Raw genomic sequence first — 14,567 nt, 5'->3', positions numbered from 1 at the left:
ATGTGTTTTGGGGTGTATTTTTACACATACCCATGCTGGGTGGGAGAAATATCTCTGTAAATGTACAATTGTGTGTATAAAAAAAAAAAAAAAAAAAAAAAAAATTCTCATTTACATAGATATTTCTCCCACCCAGCATAGGTATGTGTAAAAATACACCCCAAAACACAATACTATTTCTCTTGAGTACGGAGATACCACCTGTGACACTTTTTTGCAGCCTAGGTGCGCTAAGGGGCCCAAAGTCCTATGAGCACCTTTAGGCTTTACAGGGGTGCTTACAATTTAGCACCCTTTAAAATGCCAGGACAGTAGACACACCCCACAAATTACCACATTTTGGAAAGTAGACACCCCAAAGTATTCAGAGAGGGGCATGGTGAGTCCGTGGCAGATTTCATTTTTTTTGTCACAAGTTAGCAGAAATGTAAACTTTGTTTTATTTTTTTTTTTGTCACAAAGGGCTCGGTGTCACAAAGCGGTGATAACCCAGTTATCACCCCTAAAAGACTTTAGGCGTGATAACCATTGCACCACGCTGGTGAAAAGCCCCTTATCACGCCTAAACCCAGTTTAGGCGTGATAAGTTTAGATCGCGCGCAAAGCAGACTTTGCTAGCGCAAAACTTTTGATCAGCTGTGCACTGCGGTGCTAACCCAGTTGGTGCTATAGTTATCACGCCTAAACTGAGTTTAGGCGTGATAAGGGGCTTTTCACCAGCGTGCTAACTGTTAGCACGCTTTTGTGAATCAAGCCCAAAGTGTCATTTTCCGCTAACTTGTGACAAAAAATAAAATCTATGAAGTCACCATGCCTCTTAGTGAATACTTTGGGATGTCTTCTTTCCAAAATGGGGTAATTTGGGGGGTATTTATACTATCCTGGAATTCTAGCCCCTCATGAAACATGACAGGTGCTCAGAAAAGTCAGAGATGCTTCAAACAGCTCAAATTCACTTTTTACACCATAGTTTGTAAACGCTATAACTTTTACCCAAACAAAAAAACAAATATCCAATAAGTGTCTATTTATTGATCAAAGACATGTGGCACAATACATTTAGACAAAAATGTATATAGAAATGTTACTTTATTTGAAAAAATGTCAGCACAGAAAGTAAAAAAAAAAAACCTTTTTTTTTTTGGACAAAATTCATGTCTTTTTTGATGAATATAATAAAAACTAAAAATCACAGCAGCAATCAAATAGCACCAAAAGAAATCTGTATTAGTGACAAGAAAAGGAGGTAAAATTCATTTAGATAGTAGGTTGTATGACCGAGCAATAAACCATTAAAGCTGCAGTGGTCTGAATGGAAAAAAAGTATCTGGTCCTTAAGGGGTTTTCATAAAGAGTAAAGTGAGTGGTACTTACCGGGGGCTTCCTCCAGCCCCAAGCTGCCAGGACCTCCCTCGCCGCAGCTCTGGCTTCAGCTGTTCGCCAGATCTCCGACCCGGTCCCCGGCGATGACGTCAGAGCGACCTGGAGGTCGCTCTGTACTGTGCGATCGGCGCTGTCAATCACCGCCACGTGGGCCGTAGCGGACTGCGCCTGCGCAGTCCGCTCCGGCCCACGTGGCGGTGATTGACAGCGCCGATCGCGTAGGCGCAGTACAGAGCGACCTCCAGGTCGCTCTGACGTCATCACCAGGGACCGGGTCGGAGATCCGGCAAACAGCTGAAGCCAGAGCTGCGGCGAGGGAGGTCCTGGGAGCTTGGGGCTGGAGGAAGCCCCCGGTAAGTACCACTCACTTTACTCTTTATGCCCTGATAACTCCTTTAAGTGGTTAAAAAGTGTACCCGAGATGACATGTGACATGATGAGATAAACATGTTTATGTACAGTGCAAAACATTAATAATAAGGCTGTTTTTCTTGTTTTATTTTGCTGCTTGAAAGAGTTAATTTTCAAGCAAGTTACAGCTTCTGTCTTGTCAGTAGCTTGTCAAGAATATGGTGAACATCACTGATAAGCAAATTACAGCCATAAAAGTTTTCCTGGCAAAATACAACTTGTGAGGACAGAGGGAGATAGAAAAAGGTCAGCAGCTCGTGTATTTTAACCCTGGGACACTTAAAAGAGTGCCATTGAACAGAGACAATAAAACATTCAGCCTGTAAATGTTTAAATATAAAATAAAACCATGGGATATCTAAAAGTCATTTTTTGGAGTAGTAGGATAAACAATGGTTTATCTCATCAGCTTATTTTCACCTTGCGTTCACTTTAAAACACTTTACATTTGACCTTTTGGGGCGTTTAACAGCTTCCTATCATATATTGCTGACAAATACAGTGGTTTACAAAAGTATTCGGCCCCCTTGAAGTTTTCCAAATTTTGTCACATTACTGCCACAAACATGAATCAATTTAATTGGAATTCCACGTGAAAGACCAATACAAAGATGTGTACATGTGAAAAGTGAAACGAAAATCATACATAATGCCAAACATTTACTAAAAAAAAAAAATAACTGCAAAATGGGGTGTGCGTAATTATTCAGCCCCTTTGGTCTGAGTGCAGTCAGTTGTCCATAGACATTGCCTGATAAGTGCTAATGACTAAATAGAGTGCACCTGTGTGTAATCTAATGTCAGTACAAATACAGATGCTCTGTGACGGCCTCAGAGGTTGTCTGAGGCTGCTTTCAAAGTGGGACATTACAGGCGCACGTTAGTGCAGCCTGTAACGCACCCCACTGCACAGTAATGAAAAATCAATAGGCTGTTCACAGTACGTTAGATTGTAACGCAGGACGTCAGTTGAAAGTGCTGCATGCCGTGCGTTATGCGCAGCTAAGCCGCGTTATACTGTGCGCACATGCTCAGTAGTGTTGGAGGAGGAGGTCTTCCCTCCTCCTCCTCCTCGGCCAGCCACATGGCTAATTAATATTCACTGCACGGTGTGACGTGCAATGTTTACTTCCTGGAGCGCCGCTCTGTGCGGCGATTGGCTGGCGCGACCACGTGATGCTGTATCCATCCAAGAGTACGCATCCCGGACGCCAGAGTGAGCTGCACAACGCAGCTCAGTCTGACGTCCACATCCAACACCACCAGGCGTTGCATTAGGGGCACGTTATGCGACCATAACGTCCCCTAAAACGCAACGTCCTGGTGGGAAAGTAGCCTAAGAGAATATTGAGAGCAACAACACCATGAAGTCCAAAGAACACACCAGACAGGTCACTGATAAAGTTATTGAGAAATTTAACGCAGGCTTAGGCTACAAAAAGATTTCCAAAGCCTTGAACATCCCACGGAGCACTGTTCAAATGATCATTCAGAAATGGAAGGCGTATGCCACAAGTGTACACCTACCAAGACAAGGCCATCCACCTAAACTCACAGGCCAAACAAGGAGAGCGCTGATCAGAAATGCAATCAAGAGGCCCATGGTGACTCTGGACGAGCTGCAGAGATCTACAGCTCAGGTGGGAGATTCTGTCCATAGGACAACTATTAGTCATGCACTGTACAAAGTTGGCCTTTATGGAAGAGTGGCAAGAAGAAAGGCATTGTTAACAGAAAAGCATAAGAAGTCCCTTTAGCAGTTTGCCACAAGCCATGTGGGGGACACAGCAAACATGTGGAAGAAGGTGCTCTGGTCAGATGAGACCAAAATGGAGCTTTTTTCCCAAAATGCAAAATGCTATGTGTGGTGGAAAACTATCACTGCACATCACTCTGAACACACCACCCCCACTGTCAAATATGGTGGTGGCAGCATTATGCTCTGGGGGTGCTTCTCTTTAGCAGGGACAGGGAAGCTGGTCAGAGTTGATGGGAAGATGGATGGAGCCAAATACAGGGCAATCTTGGAAGAAAACCTCTTGGAGTCTGCAAAAGACTTGAGACTAGGGTGGAGGTTCATCTTCCAGCAGTACATCGACCCTAAACATAAAGCCAGGGCAACAATGGAATGGTTTAAAGCAAAACATATCCATGTGTTAGAATGGCCCAGTCAAAGTCCAGATTTAAATCCAATTGAGAATCTGTGGCAAGATCTAAAAACTGCTGTTCACAAACGCTGTCCATCTAATGTGACTGAGCTGGAGCGGTTTTGCAAAGAAGAATGGGCAAAGATTTCAGTCTCTAGATGTACAAAGCTGGTAGAGACATACCCTAAAAGACTGGCAGCTGTAATTGCAGCAAAAGGTGGTTCTACAAAGCAGGGCTGTGGAGTCGGAGTCATGGAGTCAGAGTCGTGGAGTCGGGCAATTTTGGGTGCCTGGAGTCGGAGTCGGGAAAAAATGCACCGACTCCGACTCCGAATGAATTTGTAACTGTAATTAAAATAGAAAATATGATAAAATGTTCTATTTCTCAGATAATAGTCATTAAAATAATGTATATATACAGTATATATACAGTAATAGCTGTGCTTAGTCCACAAAAATGAAATAAACCAATCAAAATTAGTTATTTGTGCTGCTTCAATCAAGCAGTCCCCGTATTTTTAAGGTCAGATATACATATCTGATTGTGACTGTATATATATATGATGTGTACACAGGAATCTCTTATATTTACTAAATAACATCTATGCTGTAAGAATAAAGCCTGATGTGTAGCTGTGTCACTAATAGAGATGGTCAATGAGATGGAAATAATTCTGCATTGATGCTGATTTATGCAAATGTATGCACTCCCTTTGCTGATGAAATCAAATAATTTGATATGTTAAAATTTGGTTTGGTGACTACAAATTAAATGGTACCTGGGACGGATGAAAAGTAAAGTTTTATACATACCTGGGGCTTCCTCCAGCCCCCTTCAGGCTAATCAGTCCCTCGCTGTCCTCCACCCCCCGAATCTTCTGCTATGAGTCCTGGTAATTCAGCCAGTCAGAGCTGTCCGGCCGCATGCCGCTCCCACAGCCAGGAACATTCTGCACCTGCGCAATAGTGCTGCACAGGTGTAGTATGCTCCTGGCGGCGGTGTGTGTGCAAGCGCACTACGCCCGACTGGCTCAAGTACCTGGACTCATAGCAGAAGATCCAGGTGGTGGAGGAGGAGGACAACGAGGGACTGATTATCCTGAAGGCGGCTGGAGGAACCCCCAGGTCTGTATAAAACTTTAATTTCATCTGTCTCAGGTTTACTTTGTTACACAGTAGTACTATACTCTACATATGCACTCCCCACAGAGCTGCAGGGAATCCACTGAGAATGCTGTGCACATTGAACACAGAGGTGTTGTCTGTTTACAATCTCCTCATTCCCCTGCAGAGTACCTGCACATCATTCTTACATGTACCCACAGTTACATTGCCTAGGGCCTGATAGATGTTCTTTGTTCCGGTTTGTACCTTTTACAAGTACTCTTACCAAGGACTAGTTTTAGTCTATGACTAAAGGGAATAAATATGGCAGTCTCCATATCCTTCTCATTTCAGTTGTCTTGTAAAATTCCTAAGCGTTGGCAGTTAAGAGACGAATTTCATGTTACATACTTTTAATCAACAAAATTGTAATATGCAAATTAGAGGAGTCGGAGTCGAGGAGTCAGAGTCGGAGGAATCCTAAACTGAGGAGTCGGAGTCGGTGGATTTTTGGACCGACTCCACAGCCCTGCTACAAAGTATTGACTCAGCGGGCTGAATAATTACGCACACCCCACTTTGCAGTTATTTATTTTAAAAAAAAATGTTTGGAATCATGTAGGATTTTTGTTCCACTTCTCTCACGTGTACACCACTTTGTATTGGTATTTCACGTGGAATTCCAATAAAATGGATTCATGTTTGTGGCAGTAATGTGACAAAATGTGGAAAACTTCAAAGGGGCCGAATACTTTTGCAAGCCACTGTAACTTCTAAAAGTTAAAGTGAGATGGAGCAGGTGAGAAAAATGTATACATACCTGGGGCTTCCTCCAGTCAACTCTGGCCAGATTGCTCCCTCGTTGTCCTCCACGTTCGTTTGCAATTGGCACGGTAAGTTGTCCAGTCGGCACAGTCATGCTCCAGAACGCTTCCAGCGATGGGAGCACAATGGGGGTGCATGTGCGGTTGGCCCCAAACCGGCGGACTTACAGGAACCGATTGCAGAGGAACGAGGAGGCGGTGGAGGATGGCAAGAAAAAGATCAGGCCAGAGGGGGCCGGAGGAAGCCCCAGGTGTGCATACATTTTCTCTCCTATTCCATCTCAGGCACACTTTGAGATTTATCATGCAGAGAATGCCATGCAGTAACAAACATCATATTCTGGCATAGCACATGCAGAGAGGGATACAAATACCAGTACAGCCTGGTATTAGAAACATAGCTCATGGAGTGTGCACCCTAAACAGATGCCCAGGTGCATAATCACTATACACAGTATGCAGAAATACATATAAGCAGACCGAGATGATAACAACAGTAGTAGCTTAATGGCAGAGGCCCATGCCCAAAGCCACACAGCTCAAACATACAAAAATAAGGATGCTCCTAATTCTTGTAGCCCATCAAGAACAATGAGAAGTTGCAGATTAATACCCATTGCTGAGTGTGAGCTCAAGTCTCAGCTAAACTGAGTTTAAATTAAGTTTAACCACTTCAGGACCACAGTGGAAAACCCCCCTAAAGACCAGGCTAATTTTTGTGAAATTTCCTACTGCAGCTTTAAGGCCAAGCTGCAGGGCCGCACAACACAGCACACAAGTGAACCCCCCCTCCTTTTCTCCCCACCAACAGGGCTCTCTGTTGGTGGGGTCAGATCGCCCCCTGGATGTTTGTTTGTTTCTCACTTAATGCTTGTTTTTATTTGTTTATATTCCCCCCTCCCTCTCCCCGCTGGCCAATCCATGTGATCAGCTGTCATAGGCTTCAGCCTATGACAGCCGATCACCGCCGACAGTCAAGAGGGGACAGCCGTGTCACACAGCTATCCCCAGTACAGCGCTGCTGCTGATCGCAGCGCTGTACAATGTGTAAAGATGGCGGATTCACCGTCTAACAGTCTCCCGAGCGGCAATCGCCGCTCGGAGACTGAAGGCGGCCCCCCGAGCAGGAGATGCGTGCGCAGCTTGCGCGCGATTTCCTGCATTCGCTGGCCAGAGGCCCTGACGCCAATTGGCGTTAGGCAGTCCTGGGGCTGCTGCTGCGGCCACACCCATTGGCGGGTAGAGCGGCCTTCAGGTAGTTAAAGGATATCTGTAGCCACCTAAAAAAAATAAAAACAACAACAATTACACAATCACCAAAGAAGAGGGAAGGCTACATTGATGATTTTAAGCAGTGTCTTTATTGAATGTGTGATATTGCACTGCCTTAGCTCTACAGTATGTTTATGTATACACCTGAGTCTGACTGGGACATGCTAAATATATATCTTTTACATAGATGGATTTTTTTTTAACCAGGTACAAAGAGATCCTTGTTTCTTTGACAGTGCATTCATTCAAATATTTAAGCAAACTATCACATTGTTTCTTGAACAGTATTTTGACATAGCAAAACAAGAAAAAGTGGGATTCCAGCACTCAAATAGGACTGCAGCAGGAGACTGGACTAGACTGTGATTAACTATAGACTGAAAGAGTATAGGTCCCTTTAAATAATTGCGTGCTCAGGCAAGGTAGCAAAGTAGCAATCTTATAGTGGAGGAGAGAAAGGGCAAAGCCAGCACTGCAATTGGGGTTGTTTATTGAGGAGTAAAATCACTTACAGTCAATTGTGCAGCCAGATGCTAAAGCAGGTCAGGTGGGCGACAGGTCTGTGTCCCCCTGCGGACGTCCGTATCGCTTTAACAGCGCTTGTTCACTGCAATAGGGAGAGTGCTGGCTTTGCCCTTTCTCTCCTCCACTATAGTACTTTGACATAGTTTTCAGGGAATGCTGAAGAAATGAACTAATCACAAAGCGGTCAACAGCATACATTCCCTATCAGCTCCGGGTCAGTACATATGGGCCCATGGCAAGTTTACAACTCTGTACAAGTACAATGGGGAGGAAAATGCCCTTATCTGAACTTCACCACTTTCTACACATATTTTACACAATTAAAGATTCCTGAACTTTAAACAAAGTGTAATATTGGACAAAGAAAACCGTTTTGTCTGGTGGATCCATTGAAGCCCAACACGGAGCTAATGCCTCCTAATCAGCCCTCTCTATGTCTCACTTCCTCTCAGAGCAGCTTGTTTTATGCAACACTCACACAGATGAAGTGCACAAAGGACCAACTATAGAAGTTGTCATTTTATTATGAGTACTGTACAGGCATGCTGCTTGGTTGCATTCAAGCAACCTGTTCTCTTTTAGAGAGAGAAAAGGAGACAATGAGCGGCGCAGTATGTCCATGTTTGGAGTCGCTGGGGAGAAGGGAACTGACCCGAGAACGGCAGGGGACAGAGGGAACGAGAGGCGCGGTGAGTATTTGATTATGCCCCACTACAGCTTCACTTTCAGCTCTGGTATCCTTTAAAAAGTCAATACACTTGAATGAAATACAGACCTGCAGCATCATAACTCAACATGTTGCTTGCTTATCAAGTCAAAAAGTGTCATGCAAAGCGCTCTTAAACCAAGTACACTTGCAATCCAAGGTTTTACTGTATATCAGAATTGGGACTCGGGAACTGAGTTTACTATAGACAGGGGTTTACTATATCAGAGTTTCATATAGCCAAATTCTACTGTATAATACCACATCCAAGGCCAAATTTATACTTTTTCCGTCCCTAGGAATACGTTCCTACTGCCCCCCCCCCCCCATTCAATGAGCAGCCCCTCTTCTGTGTGTCAAATCCATGTACTGCAGTCCTCCTCTTTCATATACATATGATTTTAGCAGCACCCTTCCATAGGTTGCTCCTCAATTGCAGCTTCCCTTATCCTTTTACAGGTTTCCCTTCCATATTTAGTAACCCCTTCTCCAACCCCCCACTTGGGCGGCAGCGACCCAAGACCAAGGTTTTGGACGTTAGTTTACTTTAGGGGACCCAATGGGAATCCCCATGGACAAAGAGCCACTTCCATTTGTAAGAAATACGGGACCCAGCAGGAGTCACTGTCCACGCCACCAAGGCTGTGGAGTCAGTACAAAAATCATTTGACTCCGACTCAGTTTATGAAACCACCGACCCCAGGTACCCAAAATTGCTCCGACTCCGAAGTCTAATTTTTGCAAAGGCGACGGATTTGGTTCAAAAATCATCCAACTCAGACTCCTCAGTTTATGGAAATCACCGACTCCGACTCCCAAATACCCAAAATTGCTCCAACGTGCCCTGCACAAACCAAATAGGTTTAGTAAAGTTGTGTGAGCGGAGGCAGTAGCTGAACCGAGTACCATGCCACGTGTCCGGGTGTGCAATTTTACTGTTAAAGGACCACTATGGCGAAAAAAGTAGGCAGCAGCCAACAGGTTTTGGACTAGTCCATCTCATCATGAGGGATTCTCAGGGTTTTCTTTGTTTTTAAAAGAATTTCCTGAATGGCAGTTAAACTGCCAAAATAGTAAGATACCAGTCAGCCTCCCAAATAACTTGCTCACTATTTTGTCAGTTAGACTTTGTAACTGCTGTTCAGAAAATGCTGTTGAAGACAAAGAAAAAAACCCTGAGAATCCCCCATTAGGAAATGGACTGGCCCAAAACCTGTTGGTTTTGTCAGATTTTACCTGCTTACTTTTTTTGCAATAGTGGTCCTTTAATGTTTTCCCCTGGGTCCATTATTTCTTACAAATTATTGGTTGCAGTTGGCACATGCAGTGTTACAGCATAAAAAAGCTTTATTCCATTTGGCTTCATGCAAATTGCTAAGCATACATGTCCATATAAAATTGATCCTAGTGCCGCATTGATCCGCAGTGCGCATTGCCTCTGAAGACGCTCAGGAGAGCGAAACGGTCGTAAGGCGACCCCCACCGCTCCCACCTCACCCCACAGCCATCTAAGTATCGGGTAGGATCAATTTTATATGGACATGTATGCTTAGCAATTTGCATGAAGCCAAATGGAATAAAGCTTTTTATGCTGTAACACTGCATGTGCCAACTGCTTCCCTACTGCTTGCTATATTAGAAATTGCTGTTTTTTCTCAGTTTGAGCACGCAACCAACAGCATTACCCGATACTAACTCCTCAACACCTCACATTTATCTCCATGCATGCTTCCTGACTATCTGCAGTGCCGGTTTCTTTACTCTACCTGCTACACTTAAATTATTGGTTGCAACCACTAATGTAGCGAGTTTGCCGTGAGCAGGAAGCAGCAGTTTGTCTATGGGTATTCCTTTTGGGTTCCCTAAATTAGACTAGCAGTGGCCTTTGTGGCCGTTCCAGAAATCTGGCCCTGATCACATCCTCCACTTTGTGAAATGGACAAGTAACATTTCAATAAAAAAACATTTAGGCAAAAAAATACCACACTCATTTTCTTCAGGGGGCCCAGCAGGAAACTTCATAGGAACCAGTTCTCTAAACACAGCACCATCTACAGCCTAGGTTCTCAATGTGTGGTACGCGTACCCTCCCTGAGGGTTCCAGGGGGTATTCAGGATGAATATACTTGAAGAATAACAAATTTAGAGTTTTAGAAAATGATACATTTTATTTAAAAAACACCAAATTAGTGTTTTAGAATAATTAACCAGCTGAGCGGTCTGGACGAGCTCAGCTCGTCCAACACCGCCAGCGGCTGCCGCTCAGGCCCTGCTGGGCCGATTTTAACGAAATAAAAAGCAGCACACGCAGCCGGCACTTTGCCAGCCGCGTGTGCTGCCTGATCGCCGCCGCTCTGCGGCGATTCGCCGCGAGCAGCGGCGAAAGAGGGCCCCCCTAGCCGCCTGAGCCCAGCGTAGCCGGAACAAAAAGTTCCGGCCAGCGCTAAGGGCTGGATCGGAGGCGGCTGACGTCAGGACGTCGGCTGACGTCGATGACGTCACTCCGCTCGTCGCTATGGCGACGATATAAGCGAAACAAGGAAGGCCGCTCATTGCGGCCTTCCTTGTTTATTCTGGGCGCCGGAGGCGATCGGAAGATCGCCTCCGGAGCGCCCTCTAGTGGGCTTTCATGCAGCCAACTTTCAGTTGGCTGCATGAAATAGTTTTTTTTTTATTTAAAAAAAACCCTCCCGCAGCCACCCTGGCGATTTAATCAGAACGCCAGGGTGGTTAAAAGCAATAGTATATGCTTGGAAATGGGTTAGAACCAAATGATCATGTACTACGATTACATATATATTTATCAAGGGGTACTTGTTATAATGTTTACTATGCTAGGGGGTACTTGGTGAGCATTTTTCCCCTGATGCTGTGCAAAGCATGATGGGATTTCCTATGCGGTTATTCACGTTGCTTAGCAACTGGGAGGGGTGATCAGCACACAGGACAGTTGGAACTGTGTCTCATGCTCCCTGTCACCTCCTTTCAACCAAAAAGATGGCTGCCCCCATGAAATCAGAAACATTTGCCTGTTCTTTTAAAACAGGGTGGGTAAGAGATTATATTACCCATCTATTTTAATTAACATAACTAATGTAGCTTAATGAAAGTATGTTTGTTTAGGCTTGAAGTTCTGCATCTGCTTTTGCGAACAGAACAAAGCTCCTGGGCAGGAAGCTGACCCTCTACCCCAGCCTTTCTCAACCTTTTTTTTTGCCTTGGAGGAACCCTGCACATAACTTTTGGATCTCAAGGAACACCTGCAAACAAGTTTTTGATCTTAACCTCTTGACGACCAGCTAACGCCGATTGGCGTAAACTGGTCGTCTGCAGGTTACCATGGAGCGGCCTTTCCATGTCAGTTCACGGAGGGAAGAAATCCCCGCTGTTTACATCATACGGCGCTGCTGCGCAGCAGCGCCGTAAGGCAGATCGGCAATCCCCGGCCTCTGATTGGCCGGGGATCGCCGGCATATGATAGGCTGAAGCCTATCCTTCAATGCGCAGGACGGAAATCCGTCCTGCGCAGCTCACAGGGGGAAGGAGAGGGAGGGAGCGGCGAGACGGCGGAGAACGCTGAGGAGGGGGGCTTTGAAGAGCCCCTCCCCCCGCTAAGCAAATGCAGTCGGCGGCGATCAGACCCCCCCTACAGGACATCCCCCTAGTGGGGAAAAAAGGGGGGGTAGTCTGATCGCCCTGCTGCACTCCTGATCGGTGCTGCGGGCTGTAGAGCCCACGCAGCACCGATCATTGAAAAATCCCCTGGTCGGCAAGTGGTTAAGGAACCCCTGCATTTATTTTGCAGGAGGCATGGTCTTTAAAAGTACGTGAGGTTGTTTTTTTCACTACCCCCTATTACACTGCAACTCATTATACTGTCCCTTTATCCTAGTGCTTTTTATTAATGTGCCTCATTATTATTCTGACTCCCTATTTAGTGCTTCTTTTTACAGTATTCCCTATTAGAATGTGCTCTATTACACTTCCCTCACAATGGGGGAAAATACCAAGGAACCCCTACAGAGTACTCAAGGAATCCTGGGATTTCAGGGAACCCTGGTTGAGAAAGCCTGCTCTACCCAGTCTACCATCCCAGCCTGTCATTGTCAACCTGAATTTCATGGTACATCATCTGTATACAGGTAGTCCCCGATTAAAGAATGAGATAGGGACTGTAGATTTGTTCTTAACTAGAATCCGTTCTTAAGTCGGGACGTTTGAAACCGCTTCTTCAAACTTCCCCCACGGAAATGACATCATTGCGACGGGACGTTCGTATTGGTGGGTCGTTCGTAAGTCGGGCATCTGTAAACCGGGGACTACCTGAAATAAGATTTACCGAAGCTATATCATCCCTGTTCTGGCATGTATATGACGCAAGAGAAGTGTGCTCTCTACGTATCTCTCTGGCAGCCGCTGGAGAGATACGTAGAGGGCACACTTCTCTTGCGTATATTGGCCAAAGTTACAGGACCCGGTACCGAAGCTGGAGAAGGCTGAGGATGGGGTCGTGGGAGAGATCTGTGAGGATGGGGCTGGAGAAAGGCCCAGGTATGTATAAATCTTTTATATGATATGGTCTCTTGTACACATTAACCTCCCTGGCGTTCTGGACGAGCTAGATGCCGGAGGTCACCACTCAGGCCCCGCTGGGCCGATTTGAATAATTTTTTTTTTTAAAACACGCATCATCGCCACCGCTTGCCGCCGATCCACCGCGATACAGGGCCCGCCCACCCCCCCCCTGTCCGCTGCCTGGCCAATCAGTGCGCTGAGGGGTGGATCGGGACTCCCTGTGACGTCACGACGGGGGAAGCCCTGAAGGAAATCCCATTCAGAACCGATTTCCGGACGGGTCTTTGCGCCTGCGGCGATCGGAGGGGTGGGAGAGAGGAAGCAGGGAGGGGGGGAAATCATGTAGCTAGCGCTAGGCTAGCTACATGATAAAAAAAAAAAAAAAATATGTGCAAAAAACGTTCGGCCGCGGGAATCAGAACGCCAGGCAGGTTAAGCCAGCTACAAAAAAAATAAAAATAAATAAAGTGATTCACTTCCCTGGGGCTTCTATCAGCCCCAGGCAACTGTCCTGTGCCTGCGCAGCCACTCACCGATGCTCTGGTGTCCCGCCGCGAGTTAGTTTCATTTTCGTCAACTGGGAGTCTGCAGTTCACTGCTCCCTGCGCAGCTCTGGCCACGCGTATCCTTCCCCGTCCGCAATAGCGTCCTGCGCAGGATGCTATTGCAGATTGTGGACAATAACGCAAAGAAGAATACACGTGGCCAGAGCTCCGCAGGCGCAGTGGTCTGCAGATTCCCAGTTGGCGAAAAATAAAGTAACTCATGGTGGGAGACTGGAGCATTGATGAGCTGCAGTGGACTGGTAGAAGCCCCAGGTAAGTGATGCATACACAGGTGCAATAGTTCAATAATACATGTATTATGGCAGTAATATATATGAAACCTGAAATACAGACAACTCTGCACTCAAGAAGAACAGTCCCACAAGAAGAATAACATGAAAATGTGTGACATTAGCAATAATCGCACCGCAACTGCAGTAAATATAGAAATGGAATATAATAACGTAACAACTATAATCGTCCCCTACGAATGATGCACGGTGGTGCACGCTGATAATTGTTACATGTCACAATCCCTCTACTACCTGCATCCAGCAGAAGTTCTCGCGCCGGCAGATTGAACGCGGGAAAATGGAGACGACAGGCAGACCAAAGTAATCGATGCGCCAAGTAACCCAACTCAACCACTATCCTTCTAGCAAGACAGCAGATGTTGGGTAACTAGACTGATCACAGATCACATCAATGGGAATGTCCCGTGACCTCAATGCAACGCCTTCTAATGTGTAATAATACCAGAAAGCGGTGATAACTATGGGCTGCAAACAGGATTCGTTAAATGTCATTTTGTGTACAGACTTAGGGCTCTATTCTCAATGAGTTTCCGCATGCGGTAAAGTACATGCGGGAAGTTTGCACCCAAAATACCGGCAAGTTGGGATTCTCAAAATGTTCCGCATGTTTTTTCCGCATGCGGAAAAAGTGTGATAAAAGTGCGGGATTCATGCGGTAAAATTTCCGCAAAAGTCGGTATTTTCCGCAATAAAAGATCAATTCTCAAAGATGTTCAGGCGCATCTTTTCTTCGTTAATTACCGAATTTTTATCACCTACAA

The 14,567-nt window shown here is 45.6% G+C and overlaps 1 protein-coding gene across 2 annotated transcripts in view; it reads right to left on the bottom strand.

The window, feature by feature from the left end:
* Positions 1-14,108, bottom strand: part of PRIM2 (DNA primase subunit 2) — a 297,272-nt gene extending 283,164 nt beyond the window's left edge. The window contains exon 1 of one of the 2 annotated variants that reach the window (XM_068281428.1): positions 14,038-14,108. The gene's annotated coding sequence lies outside the window, so the exon portion shown is untranslated. Of the gene's footprint in view, positions 1-13,919; positions 13,942-14,037 lie in introns of those variants that run through there. The other variant, XM_068281429.1, reaches the window with a different exon arrangement.
* Between the last annotated feature and the right edge of the window lie 459 nt (positions 14,109-14,567).

Source organism: Hyperolius riggenbachi, chromosome 4, assembly GCF_040937935.1.
Source record: "Hyperolius riggenbachi isolate aHypRig1 chromosome 4, aHypRig1.pri, whole genome shotgun sequence".
Classification (NCBI taxonomy): Eukaryota; Metazoa; Chordata; class Amphibia; order Anura; family Hyperoliidae; genus Hyperolius; species Hyperolius riggenbachi.
Note: the sequence above shows the minus strand (reverse complement) of the source record. Positions and strands in the feature narration are given on the sequence as shown.